The following is a 19592-nucleotide window of genomic DNA, read 5'->3' on the forward strand; positions in this document are numbered from 1 at the left end:
GTGACTTTGCCTCTTTCGGGTACCTCGTATATGTGAAATCGTGTATTTGTCCTTTGTGTCTGTGGGTCCCATAATTCTTGTTCTATCTGAATAGCTTTCACCATATGCCATTTTCTTGTGGATCATAAAATAATTGAGTAGGTAACTTTAGAATACTAAAGCTCTAGGACACAAGTTTGCAACTGACACGCCCTCAGGGGCCAGAGAGTAATAACATCTAATATTTATAGAGCAGTTGCTATGTATGAGGCTCTTGGCAGGTAACGACGCATTTCCCCTCACACCAGCCCTTTGAGGCAAATACTATTAATACCCCGGGTTTGCAGATAGGAAACGCAGAGATGAATTACTTGCCTAAGATAATGACATGGCTGGTTTGTGGCCGACCAGAGAGGTGCCAGCTCAGGAGTCAGCTCCAGGGCCCAAGCTCTTAGGAAGCTGCTGGATTATTCTCAGGTGGAGTGGGCAAAGACAAGTGGGATCCCAGGCCATCGAGGGAGTGAGCTGATGGTGAGGGCTGATCCTCAGCCCCTGCCCCCCCCACCCCCATGTTGGGGTTAATTAGGGAGTAGTGGAGGGTTGTCACAGACTCAACCCTCCACTGTGGGAATGGGGGCTCAAGGCTGCTGGCACGCCCAAGTGTCTAAGAGAAGCTGGAACATTTATGTTTATGGATGACCTCTTAATTTTGGAGTGCTGGCAACCTAACTCAGAAACTACAACAAAGCAGGTGGGCCAGGCAGAGTATCTGTGACCTACTAGTTTGAGACCTTTTTTTTCCTGGAGGTTTCAGGATAACCTTTCGCTTATCCAGACCCTTCAAAGGATAGCCTTTCATTTATCCACCCCTGGGACATGTATCACTTGCCATGGTTTGGACCCAGAGGCAGAGTCTTGCTGGTCTTTGCTTCTCCAGCTGCAACTTTGACATAGCAATTTTGAGTAAATGGGTGCTGAGCCAATGAGTCTTTATAGCACTCATGATTTCCTCCCACATGCTGCCAAGAATTCACCGAAGGTCTAATTCAAAACAAAACAAACCTAGTCAATTTGAAAGGCTTATATTCTTTCATGTAGAGCTTCATAATTTATTGTTTCATTTGGGGGCTCCTTTGACTTAACAGTGCTGATTTAATAAGACTTTAAAGTATTAAAGTAATAGGACTTTCCTTTAGAAAGGCTTACCAAAGAAATTCAAGGCTGTGAACCTTATTTTCATAGCAGCCATCAGCATTTGTGACATGTATCATCATATGCAAACCACCGTGTTGAGGATTTTAAATGCCTTATTCTTTTTTTTATTTTTTATTTTTTTTAATTTTAATTTTATTTTTGGTCTTTTTGCCATTTCTTGGGCTGCTCCCGCGGCATATGGAGGTTCCCAGGCTAGGGGTCCCGTTGGAGCTGTAGCCACCGGCCTACTCCAGAGCCACAGCAACTCGGGATCCAAGCTGCGTCTGCAGCCTATACCACAGCTCACGGCAACGCCGGATCCCTAACCCACTGAGCAAGGCCAGGGATCGAACCCGAAAGCTCATGGTTCCTAGTTGGATTCGTTAACCACTGAGTCCCGACGGGAACTCCTTTATTTTTTATTTTTTTAAAAGTTTTTGCTTTTTAGAGCCACACCTGTGGCATACGGAAGTTCCCTGGCCTAAGGGCCTAGGGGTTAAATTGGAGCTGGAGCTGTTGGACACAGCCACAGCAATGCCAGATCCAGGCCATATCCGTGACCTCTGCCGCAGCTTGTGGCGTCATTGGATCCTTAACCAGCTGAGCAAGGCCAGGGATTGAACTCTCATCCTTATGTATACTAGTCAGGTTTGTTTCTGCTGAGCCACAATGAGAACTCCCTAAATGCCTTATTCTTTTAATTTGGAGTTAATCAATCAAGAGTTTGTGGATTTAGGAGTTCCTGTCCTGGTGCAGTGGAAACAAATCCGACTAGGAACCATGAGGTTGTGGGTTCGACAGTTCAATCCCTGGCCTTGTTCAGTGGGTTAAGGATCCAGTGTTGCCATGAGCTGTGGTGTAGGTCGCAGATGTGGCTTGGATCTGGTGTTGCTGTGGCTGTGGCTTAGGCCGGCGACTGTAGCTCTGATTAGACCCCTAGCCTGGGAACCTCCATATGCCGAGGGATGCGGCCGTAAAAAGAAAAATAAAAAAGAGTTTGTAGATTTAGATTAAATTTTAGTGTTGGAAGGGCTTGAACACATCTAATTCAGTTTGCTACCTTAGCACATGCAGCTGTTCAGGGCCAGCATATATGAGAGACTTGTTTGAAATCATACATCTTTTATACGGTATAGCCGAAACCTTTTGGACACATAACATCTGTTGTGTGGTGTAGACACAGCCCTCTCAGATATACCCATTTGTTGTATGCTGTAGCCAGTGTCCCGCCTCTCTCTCCCTCGCCCCAGCATCCTGTCCAGTACTCTTTTTCTAGACACCATAGCACTTCTACTCTTATCTTTCTACCACGTGGGGGAAACACAGGTTTTATTAAGTTAAAGCGTAGTAATCTGTTACCATCATACAAACAGCTTCTGAGCTGTGGATCATTCCCAGGGTATTTGAAATTGTTTGCTAGCACAAGTGTGGTTTTAGATCATCTGTTGTGCCTATGTGAGATGCCTATAGTCTCTTAAAACGAAACTAAGAGACAAGACTCAGGTCTTCACTTCATTAGCGTAGGACCCTAAACTAAAAGACCTGATCATCTTACAGATAATTCTAGAGAGGAGAATGTAAGGAAATGGTTAACTTAAAACAGGTAATTTACATATGAATCATACAGTAATCATCATAGTCATCTAATTTTTGACCCTTTGCCACACTTCGGTAGATGCCAGTGGTGTTTAAATCCTTGTTTTAAGCCAGAGGGCAGGGTTTGGGCCCTTCTCTCATTCAGCTGAAACTGATTAAGGCTTTTCTTTTTAAAAGTTATTTTTCCATTGACAAATGTAATATATGCTCTGGTACATATTTCTTTAAAGCTACAGAAAAATAGTTTTACCATTTGGCAATTTACTGCAGACATTTAAAATAAAGTAAGTTTTATTTAAATTGAACAGACTATAACTGAAATTTAAACTGAAGCATTGCTGAATTTGAGATAATTTTTTTCAAAATTTAATTCCCTCCCACACACATGAAGGAGATTGCTCTAAAAGTTAAAAAAAAAAAAAAAAAAAGATATGAAAAATACTGAGAAGCTAGGACAAGAATCCAGATTATGGTGACTTCAGATTTCCTGTCTTATCTACCATATTGTCACCATGGTAGAGAAGGATAAACAGTATGGAATGGCATATAATTAAGGGCTAGAGTATGAGATATAGGTCATAAGTCAAAGGTCAAGGCCTGGAGAGGGGACTGGGAAACTCCCATTTAAAAAATTAAAAACTAAAGACAGCTGGAAGTTTTTCCTAGAGAAATTGGGATCAGTGTCTTTTTCATTATTTCAAAATTGTGCAAAATAAAAGTTCTGCTGCTTAAAAAGAACTCGAAAGCCCTGGATGTGCATTATTTTGCTCACTCATAACAGCCGTCAGAGGTGATCCTACTTTAATCATTCACGACTTGAAGGCCAATTGGGAGCGACCTGATTCCCTGAAGGTGAAGCCACTTGTCAAGGGAGTGGCCAGAATGCCAGTCTTTCTCAGCTGGTGCCCCTGCTGGTCTATTACTTAGGCAGGAGATGTAGGTATTGTATAGGAATAGTTATGTATCTCCTGGCAATCTTGTTATCCTGAATCCTGAACACAGTTGCAGCTTTGGAATTAAGCAGGCGAGCCCTCTGAGCAGTCCAGAATAGACAGCACACGTGTGCTTTGTGCACCTTTCTCCCAAGTGTGTGCCCAGGGTCTCTCTTCTTTCATCTGGAGGCTATTTGAGTTGTGAACATTGATGAGTGTTCAGGGGTTCTGTCTGTAAGAAAGGGCAATCTGGGAGTTCCCACTACGGCTCAGTGGGTTAAGAACCCAACTAGTAACCATGAGGTTGCAGGTTGAATCCCTGGCCTCGTTCAGTGGGTTAAGGATTTGGCACTTCCGCAAGCCGTGGTGTAGGTTGCAGATTTAGCTCAGATCTGGAGTTGCTGTGGCTGTGATGTAGGCCAGCAACTATAGCTCTGATTCGACCCCTAGCCTGGGAACTTTGATATGCTATAAAAAGAAAAAAAAGAAAAGGAAGAAAAAAAAAAAAAGAAATGGCAGTCTGGAAGTTAGAAGTGGAGGCAGGCTGTGGAAGTTAGCATGCTTGACTGTGTGAGGACATCAGCTTGGGAAGAACACAGGCCTGACAGACCTTCCTAAGTTTCTTTGGCAGAAGAGGAACTGGGTTTTTTGTGATGGCTTCAGGCTAGGCCTTGTTAAATTCCTGCATATTGGTTAGTGCATACTGTGTGCCAGGCCCTGGGCATATGATTATAAACAAATTCAGCTTCTTTTCTTAGAGTCTAGAAGGGCTAATGGTTTCAAATGCAAATACAAGACAGTATAATAAGGGTCACACAGCAGAGACAAATGGGGTGTGGTGGGAGCACAGGGGAACTTGAGACTTCTGCATGGCAGTGAAAGGAAGGTGGTAGGGTCTTGGGAAGTGAATAGGAGTTGTCCAGGTGGAGTAAAAAGACATTCTAGGTAGGGAACCTGTGTATGCTAATGAGGTAACTGGAATGCAGTTCGTAAATGTTAGAGAAAATGTTAGAGAAAATTTTTACTCCAAGTTCATAATCTTGGGCTTTAAAAAGTCATTAAATGGAATTGTCAAAAACATACAAATAGGGAGTTCCATCGTGGCTCACAGGAAACAAACCTGACTAGTATCCATGAGGATGCAGGTTTGATCCCTGACCTTGCTCAGGGGGTAAGGATCTGGCGTTGCCTTGAGCTGTGATATAGGTCATGGACGAGGCTTGGATCTGGTATTGCTGTGGCTGTGGTGTAGGCCTGCAGCTGCAGCTCAGATTCGACCCCTTGCCTGGGAACTTCCCTATGCTTCGATTTGACCCTAAAAAAAAAAAAAAGTGAGGCATATAATGAATGACCATATACCCATCAACCATCTTCACCGATTTCAACATTTGCCAACCTTGTTTTATTAATCCTGCATTGTTTTTCATGTGGTTAGAATATTTTGAAGCAAATTCCAGACATTGTGTGTTGCTTGTAAAGGCTTCAGGGTCTCTAACTGATAAAGATCTGCACCCCATGCCATTATCACTGAATAAAATAAATATAATTCCCTGATTCTCATCCAGTACAAAGTCCATATGCAGATGTCCCTATTAACACGCGTTTTATACTTTAAAGGGAGCTATTTCATTGTCTAAAAGACCTCCTTAGCACAGTTTATTTTGCAGGGATGTTGGTTAAATGGGGGATTACTGTAAAACCATGTTTTTATTTTCCCGAAATGTTATATAACTTTCTTATTCTGATTGTTTTAACTCAGACTGACCCTGATGGAGGGCTGTGCCTTATAACTTTTTTTTGGCCACACCCACAGCATATGGAAGTTCCCAGGGATGGATCAAATTCAACCTGCAGCTGCACAGGTATGGCAATGCCTGATCCTTAACTCACTGTGCTGGGCTGAGGATTGAACCCATGCCTCCCCAGTGACCTGAGCTGCTGTAGATCAATCCTTAACCCACTGTACCATAATAGGAACTCTGTCTTATAACTTTTTATATTACTTATTTGTCAATAGCAGGGCCTTTTCCAAGATTGCAAAAAACTCATACTTGGAGGGCTAAATTATAAATGGTGTAGGGTCTTTTGATAAGTTCCTTTTGTTTTGCTTCAGTTTTTAGCTCTGTGTGTTTAATTCATCAATTGGAAGCGTGGAGCTTCTACACAATGCTACCCTTAGTATGCTTTCTTGGCTTGAACCATGAAAGCCAAGTATGGACATAGCTGAGTGTCCATACTCAGATGCTAGGCTTGTTGCGGTCTCCATGGGCTCAGCAGGATCCTTCAGGGGTTGGCCTAAGATGCCTTCCCTTTTGATGCTTTCCTCAACTACTTCAGTCTTCTTTGGTTTCCTATCCCCTGTCCATTCCTCCTGCCCTGCACTTTAGCCCATAATTGTATGTTAACCTATATTGTTTATACTTCTCTTGCAAGTAGGAAGTATGAAGCATAGAAGGGATGGGAAAGCCAGCATAATCTGAATTCCTGAGCCTGTTTCCTCATTTTTAAAAAATTATGGTTAAAAAAAAACAAACAACACGAGATCTAGCCTCTTAAAATTTTAAGTGTACAGCACAGTGTTAATTGTAAGGACGGTGTTGTATAGCAAATGGGTATAACTTTTCCATCTTACATCACTGGGGCTTTATATTCATTGAACAGCAACTCCCCATTTCATCTTCGCCCCAGCCCCTGGCAAACCACCATTCTACCTGCTGCTTCTAGGAGTTTGACTACTTTAGATAGTTGATATGAGTTGGAATCATGTTATATTTGTCCTCCTGTAACTGGCTTATTTCATTGAGCAAGCATAATGTCTTCAGATTTCATCCACATTGTAGCATGTGACTGGATTTCCTTTTTTATGGCAGAGTAATCTTCCATTGTATGTATGTATGTTTGTGTGTGTGTGTGTGTGTGTATATATATATATATATATATATATATATGCGCCACATTTTCTTTGTGCATTCATCTGTTGATGGACATTTAGGTTGCTTCTGGTATTGGCTGTTGTGAGAGGCTGTGGTGAACACAGGCATGCAGATTTCTTCAGGATCCTGATTTCAGCTCTTTTGGATAGATCAGAATTGTGATTGCTAGATGGTATGACTCAAATTTTTTTCTTTTTATGGTCACACATGCAACATATGGAAGTTCCTGGGCTAGGGGTTGAATTGGAGTTGCAGCCGAGGCCTACACCACAGCCACAGCAACGCTAAATCTGAGCCACATCTTCCACCTACACTGCAGTTTGTGGCAATGCCGGATCCTTAACCCACTGAGCGGGGTCAGGGATTAAATCTTCCTCCTCACAGAGACAATGTGGGTCCTTAACCTGCTGAGCCACAATGGGAACTCCCCAATTTTTGAAGGTTGGTAATACAGAACTTGTGTTTCATGTTATACACTGCACACAAAGTGGGTCTTTTCCTGCCTGGTCCTTGGTCTTTTGTTTGTGTATATTTGCTGTGCTTTATCATAGGTAGTTAGAACTTCTTGCTTTACAAATGCCTTACTGATTTTGACCATGTGTTCAGTAACTTTGAGAATTATTTTGGAGAGAAGTCATCATTCCCCCCTCTAAAAAAACCCCAACACCAAAAAACCCCCCAAGCTGAAATTAAACTGGTCGCTCACAGCAGCTATGTCATTGAGGAAGTGTTGACACTGCTTTTGGTTTTTAAATGACTGTGTGTTATTCCTTCCCAGGCCTGAAAAAATTGCAAGGTTGGAATTTTCAGGATTGTTAACAAGACAAAAAAAAAAAAAAAAAGATATAAAGCCAAGGGGGGAAAGTCTTTCTGCAAAATAGTGGTAGAAAGCAGAGAATGCTAGAATTCTGTAGAAAATGATAGGTGTTGCAAAAATAAGCTTTGACCAGAAAATGAGGGTTGCTATTTTTCATGTTATTTTGAAGTGGATGACAGTTTAGCCAGCTAGAGTTTTTAATGTTTGTCTGATTTTTTTTTTTTAAAGGATGTGGATAAAAATGTACACGCAAATTTAGTTTTGTTTATAGCGTTTTAGAAGATGACTTGGTATCTTGGAGAGAAGAATTATCTGGTTATTTTTATATTTCATATTCTGTAGTCATCAGTGTTAGTTTTGAAGGGCTTTATAAGAAGTTCTCCGAATCCCCTCCACTCAGGGAAGACACAGATTCGGCTGTTTCTCTGATTTTTGTCGGGTTTCACCTTTGAGCTAGTGAACAAGGGTGCCATAGCTTTAGCATGGGTGCTGAATTCTCAGCAAAAAGATATATCCCCTTTTCTCTTGCTCTGTTGATGTTTCGTTGCTGTGGCTTTAATTTCTGATCCTGTGACTTATTTGTTGTGTTCTGTCCAGAGGACCCTCAGCTGAGTCACTTCCTCGTGAGGCCCACTTTGGGCTGGGAACCTTCCACCCGGGGGGTGGGGGACGCATGGTGGGGGCAGCAGACCTGACGTCTGCAGCGGTAGGAAGTCCAGTGAACCAGGAGGAAAGAACAGGAATCTGCAGTGCTGGCCGCCTGGAGGAGGGTGGTCTGAAGCGATGCGGGGCGTCGGAGTAGGCTGACGGCGCACCCATGTCCCCTGAGCAGCTCTGGCACTATGGGTTCAAGCTCAGCCTCTGCTCCCTGGGAGGACTGTCAAGATCGAGGCAGCGCCCCAGCGACCGGGGACTTACAGGTTACCCAGAGGGGGGCTCAGGCTCCGTTATCAGAACTGAGTGAGAGGGTGACTTGGGCCTGTGGAATGCAGGAGAAAGAAGCCCAGTTATTAGACACAACAAGGTCAGGGCTGGTTAAGCAGCAAGAGCAACTTGGGTCGAGCTGTTTAAACCTCTAGTCTAGAAATTCCTGCTGGATTGAGCCAGTGATGGGAGGGTGGGGACAAGGGTCAAGAGGCTTCAGCTGTGGGGAATGAAGGACCGCCTGTAGAAGCTGGAAACAGCTGGCCAGGCCTGGGAGGCCCAGACAGCCCAGACCTAAGGAGATGAGTTTTCAGTTCCTGGGAAGTCATTATAGGCTGTTTGTAAATGGACTGGACTTGGAGAGTAAGTGGCATATGTAACAGTGGGCTTGAAACGAAACTGAGAGTTACTTTTGTGAATCTGGAAATAGATTTCTTTTTTAACTCAGTTTAGATGAAACAAATTCCTTGCACCAAGTGTAAATCATAACCTTATGATTATTGAACTACCATTTAAATTCATTAAAGTACTCTCTTTCCTAAACCTAAGACAAATTGCTACTTGAATGTTTTTATCAAGACATAAATACAAAGTTACCCAATAATCAGTGTGAATAGATGAATGAGCGAAGCCACTTGAGGTTAGTTTTCCTTTAGATCAAGGATAAATTCACCTAACCTTTGGGGTTCAGATAGGCACATGCAGTGGGTACAGAATTTATGCCCCTGCTCTCTGTTCCACATAGATTAGATTGCAAGATAAACTGAGGCTTGCCCCATGGATCACAGAATCCTAGCACTTAAACCTGTATTTTAAAAAACACTGTCAGAAAGCAGGAAAATCAGTACCTTTAAAGACTATAGACATGTTTGGCTTATTTTATTTTACTTTAAAAAAATTTAAAAAATTTTTGAGGGCTACATCTGTGGCCTATGGAAGTTCCCAGGCTTGGGGCTGAATGAGAGCTGCACCTGCCAGCCTATGCCACAGCTACAGACACAGCAATGCTGGATCCGAGCCACATCTGCAACCTACACTACAGCTCACAACAATGCTGGATCCATAATCCACTGAGCAAGGCCAGGGATTGAACATGCAACCTCATGGTTCCTAGTTGGATTCGTTAACCACTGTGCCACGATGGGAACTCCCGCTTGGGCTATTTTAAAACACTCGGATTTAAATGCCTCCTGTCTCTGGCTATAGGGCTTCTGGACAGTGTCAGCAGGCATCAGTTGTGAGATGCAGAGATAGGGCATGGTGTTCATACAAAGGTACAGCCCGTCTCCTCCAGGAACTTTATGATCTGATGGGCAGCTTTACTCATCAATACCACAAGGAAAGGTAGATAGGACGTGATGAGCATGTGGCTAGTCTGAGAGTAGCCAGTTGGAAGGTTCCCCATCAGAATGGCAAAGCTGAGGGTGTGTGCTTACCTGTGTTTGCTGGTGTTGGAGACCAACAGAGACAGTGTGTTGCATTGGACACAGTGTCCTATGTTTGAGAACACTTAGTTCTTAGGGACTGAGGTTGCTTATCTGGGCATCTTCTCTCTGGAATACAGTGGCTGGAGACACATGATAAAGGAAGTAACCTTTTCACAGGGTAGGGAGTCATGTCTCAGAGATGGTGCTGTTCTCTCTAAAGGTGTTGTTTTAAAATGTTTTGTTTAGGTGTTCCTGGACACTTTGGGGGATTGAAAGGCTATAAACTGTTAACTGCCTGTAGTCTGCTGTTTGGGATTTCATACACTGCCTCCGGTCAGTCATAATTGCTCAGGGCTGCCATTGTGCCTTGACCTCTAGTAGTTACCCTCCACCTTTTTAATTTATGGTGACCTGGGAAACCAACTATTTCCCTCTTGTTAGAATCATATCTAAAAGAGGAAGAAAACAGCTCTCAGGGAGGACCTGGGAAAGAGGCGTGGATAGAGGTGGGGAGAGGGTGGAAAGATCTCTTCTGAATTGTGCATGAATTTCGTTACTGATTTGGGCGGCTTCAAAGACTAAATAGATCTTCTTGGTTTCTAGCTGAATCTTGGATAGTTGAAATCACTGGCTTAGGACTTTCACCCTCCACCCCGCTCCCTTTCCCCACTGTATGTAAATCTTTTCTCCCACCCTCACCTGAATCAATTTTGTCATGGACAGGAGAGAATGAAAGTTTTCTTAGGAAGAATGAAAAGAAGCTGAATGAAGGAAAATCCAGGGCTGAGGCAGGATCTTGGTCTGTTAGTCAACCACTGCTCTTGAAACATAAGATGTACTGGGTCCTGTAAAAGATACAGAGACATGATGTAGGCCCTGCCTTCAAGAAGCTTAATGTTTAGTTGGGAGAGAGAACCAACAGACCCGAAACTATCAGCTGAAAGTGGTAGAGAGAGAGGTTTTGCAGCAGGTGTGTACATTCAGAGATGAGTGACTTGAGTCAAGGGCTTTGAGCCTGGGGTCCAAGTGGTATTTAAGTGGCCATGCAGTGTGCACTGGAGAGACCAGATAGCTTGGAGACCACGGAGAGGCGCGAACTAATGAAAGCCCAGGTAGGAAGTGGCAGAGGTTATAGAGAGATTTAGCAGGACATCTGGTAAACCTATTTCCAAGAGGCGTTGTTGAGGGTTTATGACTGGTTCACAGATTGTTGTGTCTGTGTGGTTGATTAAAATGCAGACTCTTGGGCTTTACTCCAGATAGGATGATTCCCTTCTTATGCAGTATGCAGTCTGGGGTGGTGTCCAGGTGTGGCCCTGATCCTTCTGGCACAGATGGCCTGCAGGCCATGCCTTGGGAAACACTGGTAAATGATGGATAACGTAAAGCTGATTAATTCCTCTATGAGAGACTGAAATAGGGAAGGAGGCAGCCCAGGTGGACAGCTGGATTTTTGTCGCTCTTGTTACAGCTAAGGTAGAGAGCAGGTAGCCCTATGAACTAAGGAACATGGAAGTGAGCAAAGCCTCCTTGTTAGCCCACTTGCATGTCTCACAAGTGTCCTATATTAATAAACCTATTTCTTGCCTCTCGGGGAAAAAAAAAAAAAAGGAGCATTGAAGTGAGAATAGAATTAGCTCCTCAGCTGGAGACCGTGTTCCTGCAGGTGCCCTTCGCCCAGGTATCCAGCTTCTCTTTCATACCCACTCACTGTCACTTCATGATACTAATTGAAATCAGACTTGGATTCGGCGCTCCTTTTGAGACATTACAGTTACTTGTCATGAGGGTGTGCTTTGTCAGGTTTAGTGAACAAGGAAATATGGATTATCAGTTTTTTTAAAAAGTCAGTCAGTACTGTTACTAGGAGAACAAGGAGAAATCATAGTGGTGAATACAGTTCTTCACATCTAAAACCCATCGTATTATAATCACCTCTCACATAGCAAGCACTTGATATTGGGATGTTCTTTATAGATGAGCTTTGGATTGTAATCTCTCACCAGCCCCTGACAGGGGCCATCCAGGGCCTGCTTAGGAAATGACCGGTCTGTCCTCTCTGTCAGGGAGTGTGCTCCCTAGGCCTCATCTTGGCACCCATCCCAGTGATCATGCCCTGCAAGGTGTTACTCACTTCGGTTTCCTGCAGCCCTCTCCCTCTCCATTTGTGTTTCTCTTCCCACTCTCTCGCTCTCTCTCTTTTTTTTTTTTTTTTTTTGTCTTTTCTAGGGCTGCTCCCGTGGTATATGGAGGTTCCCAGGCTAGGGGGTCTAATCGGAGCTGTAGCTGCTGGCCTACACCATAGCAACACGGGATCTGAGCCGCGTCTGCGACCTACACCACAGCTCACGGCAACGCCGGGTCCTTAACCCACTGAGCAAGGCCAGGGATCGAACCTGCAACCTCATGGTTCCTAGTCGGGTTCGTTAACCACTGAGCCAGGATGGGACCACTCTCCTTTTTTTAAGGCATAAAAATTTCCTGCCCCTCCACCTCTGAGACAAAAGAAAACACCCTGATAGGTCAGGGGCAGTGGTTTGAAGTCCTGGCTATGCGTTAGAATCAGCTGGTCAGCTTTAAAAAGTAACAATGTTTGGGTTCCCAGAGATTCTGTCTTAATTCTTCTGGGCATCAGGATTTTGAAAGCTGCCCAGGCAGTTCTGGTGGGCAGTGAGGATGGAAACCACCTCCGTGTGCTCGACGGATGTAACGGTATCACCTGTACACCCGTGTTAAGGGAGAGGGAAGCAGCACGGTTTGAAGTGAAAATAAGTATTTTCAAACGTTGCCTGTTGCTGCTCAAGTCCCAGATGCGTACCACATCTCCAGAGTTCTCTCCTCCTTCCTATTTTCTGCCTTTATTTAAACCTGCTTTCAGCATCCAAAATGAAACAAAACAAAAACAAGAGCTTTCTTCTGCTGGCCTCAGGATTTCTGCAGTATTGTTTCCCACTCTGTTATGTGAGCTCTCGGATGCAGCAGGGTGTGACCCGGTGAAGGGTGTGCCCTTCATTATGTGGGTCTGCCTTCTGGGCCTCGCAGCTCTTCATGCAGTGTTCAGTGCAGCAGGACCTGGGGTCACCAGAGGCCTTGGACCATGCACAGAATCGCTGGCCACACGCTTTGGACCTCAAACATATCCCCTAGTTTTTGTTTTGTGGTCTGAGGAGATCCAATGCTAGGTTTTTGAAAGATAAAGAAGCTTGCTTCTGTTGGATAAACATCTTTGAGGTCTATCTCTTCATCCCTGAGACAAGAGTGATGACTGGGGTGTAAACCCTAATAATTTTCCTCGAAACCCTCTTAAGGTTTTATCTTTAGGAGTCAATTGGAAATGAGATCCATGAAAATTAAAAGCTAGTGCTTGGCAATTATAAGTTATCATTCACCTGGTCTCTAAACTCCCATGTTTGAGGTTCCACAAAAATTCCTCCAGTGAGTGTATTTGGTCTTCTTTTGCAGTTTAGATGAGACTGTTTTGTGGTATAATGCTTGTTTTTCAGAACTTTCTTGGGCTCAAAGTTTGGATTGTGCATTGAAAATGAATGGAGCCCTTTGAGGGGAGGAATGCTGCTGAAACGAGAAAATGTAAAAAGCAGAAAGTTCCACTTTTTTTCTCATCTAACATTAGACTCCAAAGGACAAAATTGAAAACTTGAGACGTAGTTTCTTTTCTGAGTCCAGTGGGTGAGCGAGCTAATGGGAGTTATAAGTAACTTCTCAATCACTACTCAGAGTTCCTCTGTCTCCTTGACCTCCCTTTTTCCTTTCTATAATTACTGAATATGGCCCATAAAACCCATGTAGGACCAAATGCAGACTCTCAACTCTGTGATCTCATCACCACAAAAACAGGCTGTAGGGACAATCCTTCTGGCAGGAAGTCATCTCCCCCTAGACCTCTGGAACTCTGTAATTTACAGCAGTGTCTTTGTCAACATAAACTCTGAAAGCACTGTCCCCCTCCTCCCCCCCAACCTTACAGAGATTGTAACAAATGGCTTGCTCTGGGTGGAGAAGGGGCCAAAGAGAAAGCACATGTTTGCAGCACCTGTTAGAGAACTTGAAGGGTGCAGGCACTCCCCTGGGGGTCTGGGTACGTGGTAGGCTGTGATGGACATTCCTTTATACTTGACTCTTGGTTGTGGTTGGGATGCCTGCCTTTTCTGCTGAGGTCTGTTTTGTGGAAGGAGATTGGCTGAAGTCCTCGCGGCAGCTGCGAGATGGATTCCCTCCCTGGCTGCCAGGTTCGATGTAGAGAAGCAGGTAATCCTTTTTATGAGTGAATAATAGGAGGACGCCTCAGATATTTGAGCTGCTGTTCACCAGGTGGTGCTGTCCTGCAGTGAATGCCTAAATGCTACCAGCAAGGTCAGCCAGCGGGGAAGGAAGAACCTGGGCTGCTCAGAAGCCTTGGCAGTGTTTGTGGGCTGAGATTTGACACAGGGTGACCACCTGGCCCACATAGGTTTCTCCTATGCATTCTGCTTGAATGAGATCTCGCTGTCTCAAAAATGGGGGGAAGTCTGGACCTGTCCCTGCCTCGGTCCCTAGTTTCCTCCCAGAGAAGAGCACCTGTGCTCTGTTCTCATCTTTGAAGTCTCGTTGGGTGAGGGAGCACATCCTGGAGAGCCCTTATTAAACAGACTCAAAGGGGAGAAAAGGCCCCCACCCCGCCTGTGGGTGCACAAATCCATTAGCTCCGGTTATCTGCCAAGGTGGTTGTCTTGGCCCAAACGTGACTACGCATGATCTGCCTCTTTGGCAGCGAGGCCTGGAGCATTGCTGCGAGGGGATTGACTTGGGCAAGAGCCCGGTTGTTGCTGTTTGAGCACAGGTAGCGCCCTTGAAAAAGAGTATCTTTCAGGCCCTTAGTAGCAGTAAAAAGAATTATTTCCCAGGGAAGTGGGCTCTGAGTCAGTCACAGAGAACCTCTTGTTGGAGTCCTTCAATGGACAAACATTATTGTCATCTGCTTCTACTTGTGATAAGAGCAGGAGGGTGGCATAGGGGACAAGAGGGAAGACCAGCCCTAGAGAAAGTGGCAGGAGAGGGAGGTCAAGGCGGAAGGAAGCAAGCGCTAGAGCACAGATACCAGCCAGGTGTTCTGAGTGCGGAGGAAGAACTGGTGAGGCTCCATGGGGGTGGGGTGGGCATGCAGGTGATAGCTGAGCTGTGCTTAGAGGATGACTCATTTCCACAGCTGGGGAGGGGCTTCAGGATGTGTGAACTGGGAGAGCAAAGGTGCGATGAGTTAGGGCAGTGTGTTTGGAAATGGTGAGTCGTGTAGAGTTGAGACCTGTGAGGAGTGAGGTAGGAAATAATGGGAAGAAAATGTTCTGGAGAACTTTAGCCCCCTAAGTGTTTTACAGAGGTTCTTGGCCTTGTTATCTCAAACCTTTGAAACATTTCTTTGTGTTTTGGGCTGCAAAGCTATTAGCATTACTAAAAGAGAAATGGGGAGTTCCCGTCGTGGCTCAGTGGTTAACAAATACGACTAGGAATCATGAGGTTGTGGGTTCAATCCCTGGCCTCGCTCAGTGGGTTAAGGATCCAGTGTTGCCGTGAGCTGTGGTGTAGGTTGCAGATGAGTCTCGGATCTGGCGTTGCTGTGGCTCTGGTGTAGGCCAGCGGCTACAGCTCTGATTCGACCCTTAGCCTGGGATCCTCCATATGCTGTGGGTGCAGCCACAGAAAAGACAAAAAGACAAGACAAAATAAATAAATAAAAGACTGAAAGAGAAATGCAGAGATAGAAAAGGCAAACTGGACACTGCAGATCCTTGCTCAAGACAAGGGGCTTTCATTTCGTGTCCTTGGTCAGCTTGGACAGAAGGTATCAGGAAAAACAATGAGTTTTTTTTGCTTTTGCCAACTGGTCAGCCTTTTTTACCCTGTTAGGAGTGTGTCTGTGCTGATAGCCTTTCCTCTCCATCATGGCTACACCTGGAGTCCAGGCATAGCTGGTTTTATAAACTCTGTGCTTTTTATGTCCTTGGATGAGTGTTCTGACCAGTTTTCTTTTTCCCAGTTCTCTTCTCAGCTTTCTGTTGTCGACTTATCCAGAGAAACTTTCTGGGTGTCCCCGCCCCCCCTGCCCCGAGTGAGACAGCTTTTCTCTGTTGCCAGCAAGTGGAGTCTGGGGTATAACGAGGTAAGCAAGACCCAGGGAGAATTTGTACTCTGACAAGCCAAGTTTTCCAAGATATGTTATTTTCTGAAAAAAATTTGAGGGCTTTGAAAGTAAATTGGGTTTTTATTCAGAGAAATATAAAAATAACTTTTAAGGCATTCCTGCTGTGGCTCAGTAGGTTAAGAAGCTACTGACATTAGTGTCCATGAGGATGCAGGTTCAATCCCTGGCCTTGCTCAGTGGGTTAAGGATCTGCCATGAGTTGAGGCAGACACAGCTCGGATCCCAAGTTGCTGTGGCTCTAGTGTAGGCTGGTGGCTGCAGCTCCAATTCAACCCCTAGCCTGGGAACTCCCATGTGCTGCAGGTGTAGCCTTAAAAAGAAAAAAAAATTAAAAAAAAAAAACCCCTGTAACCTAATTACTATGTTAAAGCACTATGATTAATAATATGGGTGCTTTGATAATTCTTTAAAAATTTTTCTGGTGAGAAAAAAGAGGCGTCATTTCAAGACTTTTTGGTCTCTAGGGTGTCTAGCACAGTACTTTTCCACTGAAAACATTTAATACATATTGTGTGAATGGCTAAATATCTTTGTTTACAGTTAGCAAACCAAGAAGTACAACTGATAAAAAATTTTCAGATGTTTAAGTAATGTCAGACTGGCTGTCTATTTTTTTATGTATTTTTAAAATTGAGACATAATTGACATGGAACATGACATTAGTTTTAGATGTACAACATAATGATTCAGTAGATGAACATAATTATGTTTATGTTCCATTGTTTATCCTGTCATTCTCCTGTTCCCCAGTCCCCATGAAAAACTTTTGAAGTTACAAACCTACCTTTAGTTACCAGGAAACAAACAAGGGAATGTTTACAACCTGCCTTATCCAGTTGCTCTTCTGAAGTTGGCTGTTTAGGGCCAGGCCAGTCACAAAGGCTTGAGTTCCTCTCCCACCTGCTCTACATCCAGTCTTGTTAACCTATTCTGAGTGTGCTGTTCCCTCCTCCGGTTTCAGGAAGGATTTTCTAGCTGTGTGGCTTTAGGAACTTTAAGCAAGTTGGTAAACTTCTTCTGTGCTATAGTTTTCCTTGTGCTGCAGTCTTACAGGTACATTGTGAAACCATACCTACTGTAAGGGATTTGGTGAAGCTGGAGGCCCCCGATGGATAAGACTTTCATTCTGTTCATTTTTTTTGGCTGCACCTGCAGCATGTGGAAGTTCCCAGGCCAAGGATCGAACCTGTGCTGCAGATGCCACCTTCGCCATAGCTGCAGCAAAGCTGGATCCTTAACCTCCTGCACTACATGGGAACTTCCCTGTTGATCTTTTTTGTTTGCTCTAATTCCAGTGTGGATCACGTGATAGGATGTAAATAGCCCCTCTTTCCTTTAAGGAGAGGGAATTGGCTGAGAACAGTCTCCAATCCCCTGCTCTGTAGGTACAGCTTGGAGGAATGTTGTGCATGTTCAGATACCTGCAATTGAGACTGTGGGGCAGGAACCCCCAGGTGGTCCAGGACAGAACAGGTGACTGGGGACATTAAAGGCTCTTCCCTGAATCACTTCTCCACAGGTACTGGAGACACTCCTCCCTAGGAACTGCTTTGAAGTTAAAGCTGCTCCCAGACCTCTGAGAATTCCTGAGATGTCCATTGGATGTGCAGGTGCACTCTGCATCTGTCCAGTGTGGCTTGCTAGCAGGCTTTCATTTTCTGCACTCACCCCACCTGCCATGCTTTGCTGTCCATGAGGGACACAGTGGCCACATTGCCCCCGCAACTTGAGGGCATCTTGCCCAAAGGTAAAAGCTTCTCAACAGGAGCATGGCAGGGGAGTACACAGCATAATGTCCTGTGAAGAAGTTTTAAAAATTAGGATGCTGGAGTTCCTGTCATGGCTCAGTGGAAATGAATCTGACTGGCATCCATGAGGATGCAGGTTCGATCCCTGGCCTCACTCATTGGGTTAAGGATCTGGTGTTGCCATGAGCCGTGGTATAGGTTGCAGATGTGGCTCGGATCTGGTGTTGCTATGGAGGTAGGCCAGCAGCTACAGCTCCAATTTGACTTCTAGCCTGGGAACCCCCATATGCTATGGGCGTGAGCCTAAAAAAAAGACCAAAAAAATAAATATAATAAAAATTAGGATACTGAGACTCAGCCTAGGTGAACTAGAATTTCAGGGATGGGGAGTATGTCCCTGCTGTGTATGTGTGTGTGTGTGTTTAAGCTCTTCAGGAGATGATGGTATGTAACTTGAAAAATATTTGTATGTGGAGTAGACTTAAAAAACAAAAAACTCTTTCTTAGCCTGAACAGATGTTTGGGGGAATTATTTTTGAACTCTGCTAACTAGTTTAACCAGTTTACACTGCCAAGCCAAACATTCCCTTGTTGTGCCATAATTTGCATTGTAGAACCATTTTATAACTTTAATTTAAAATTGCCTAGGACAACACTTTCTACAGTTGTAAATATACAAGAAATGAGGAAAATGACATTGAAGAACAATTTACTAAATTTAACTCGCGCTTAGGCTTATTTAGAAATCCAGGTGGGAATCTGCTTAAATGGAATTTTTCTAAAGTACGCAGAGATTTGCATATTGAAACCAAAGCCTTTCCCGACTTGTGGTAACACATTTCTCAAAGTAATGTTGAAATCGCAATTTATTTGCATTACCCTTAGAGAGTTATTGGACAGGAAATTTATCTAGTAAGTCAGACATTTTTTTTCCTCCTCCAGTTTTTGGGTGGCAGAGAATTAAGCTAATTTTTCTTTTCTCTTACCCTGGGGGACCAACTTGAAGGAAGTAGATATGAGCATAATAGCAATGATCATGTTAAATGGTTTTTGTGGTTTATAACTGTGTCTCTTTTGCAAATTTCCCTTTCTCTGAAAGAAAGAAAAAAAAAAGACTCTTGCAATCTGTTGTTGTTTGAGGTTGTAATAATTCGATGGGTTTGGAGAACACTTTGTTTTTATTTTGAAATCAAAGAATCTTACCATTTAGGGAAGAACCTTACAGATGACCTGTCTTCTGGTTTCCATGGTCTCAGTTTCACAGAAATTGCTCTTCAGGTCACAAATGGCCTGTAATAGAACTTGGGACATGACTCTTTTGTAGCACTTGATAGAATGATCACACCTTCCTTTTTTTTAATTTTCTTTTCTTTCTTTTTTTTTTTTTTTTTTTTTTTTTTGCTTTTTAGGGCTGCACTCGCGGCACATGGAAGTTCCCAGGCTAGGGGTCAAATCAGAGCTGTAGCTACTGGCCTATGCCACAGCAATGCCAAATCCCAGCTGTGCCTGCAACCTACACCACAGTTCACAGCAACACCAGATCCTTAACCCACTGATCAAGGCAATCACTCCTCTTTTGAAACTTTCTCCTCTAAGTTTCTTTGACTATTTTTCTCCTTTGATTGTTCTGTAGGTCCTACTGTGTCTGCCATCAAATGTTCACGTTCCCTGGGCTTGCATCCTAGGTGGTTTTCCTTCAGTCTGCTCAGCCTTTTGGGGAACTTCAATATTCTGTGGGTCTAGCCCCTGCCCATACATTCATGTCCCCCAGGTCTTTTCTCCGAGTTCACTCTTGTCTTAGACAATTTCTACTTGGATGATTCATATGTACTTTTAACTTGGGGTA

At 44.0% G+C, this 19592-nt stretch overlaps 1 protein-coding gene across 7 annotated transcripts in view; it reads left to right on the forward strand.

The window, feature by feature from the left end:
* Window positions 1-19592, forward strand: part of TANC1 (tetratricopeptide repeat, ankyrin repeat and coiled-coil containing 1) — a 245833-nt gene that overhangs the window by 45725 nt on the left and 180516 nt on the right. For 4 of the 7 annotated variants that reach the window (XM_021074760.1, XM_021074765.1, XM_021074759.1 and 1 more), the window contains one exon: window positions 15834-15956. The exons of 2 other annotated variants lie outside the window; for them this stretch is intronic. The gene's annotated coding sequence lies outside the window, so the exon portion shown is untranslated. Of the gene's footprint in view, window positions 1-9455; window positions 10915-15833; window positions 15957-19592 lie in introns of those variants that run through there. One more of the 7 variants, XM_021074761.1, reaches the window with a different exon arrangement.

This window comes from Sus scrofa, chromosome 15, assembly GCF_000003025.6.
Source record: "Sus scrofa isolate TJ Tabasco breed Duroc chromosome 15, Sscrofa11.1, whole genome shotgun sequence".
In the NCBI taxonomy this organism is placed as follows: domain Eukaryota; kingdom Metazoa; phylum Chordata; class Mammalia; order Artiodactyla; family Suidae; genus Sus; species Sus scrofa.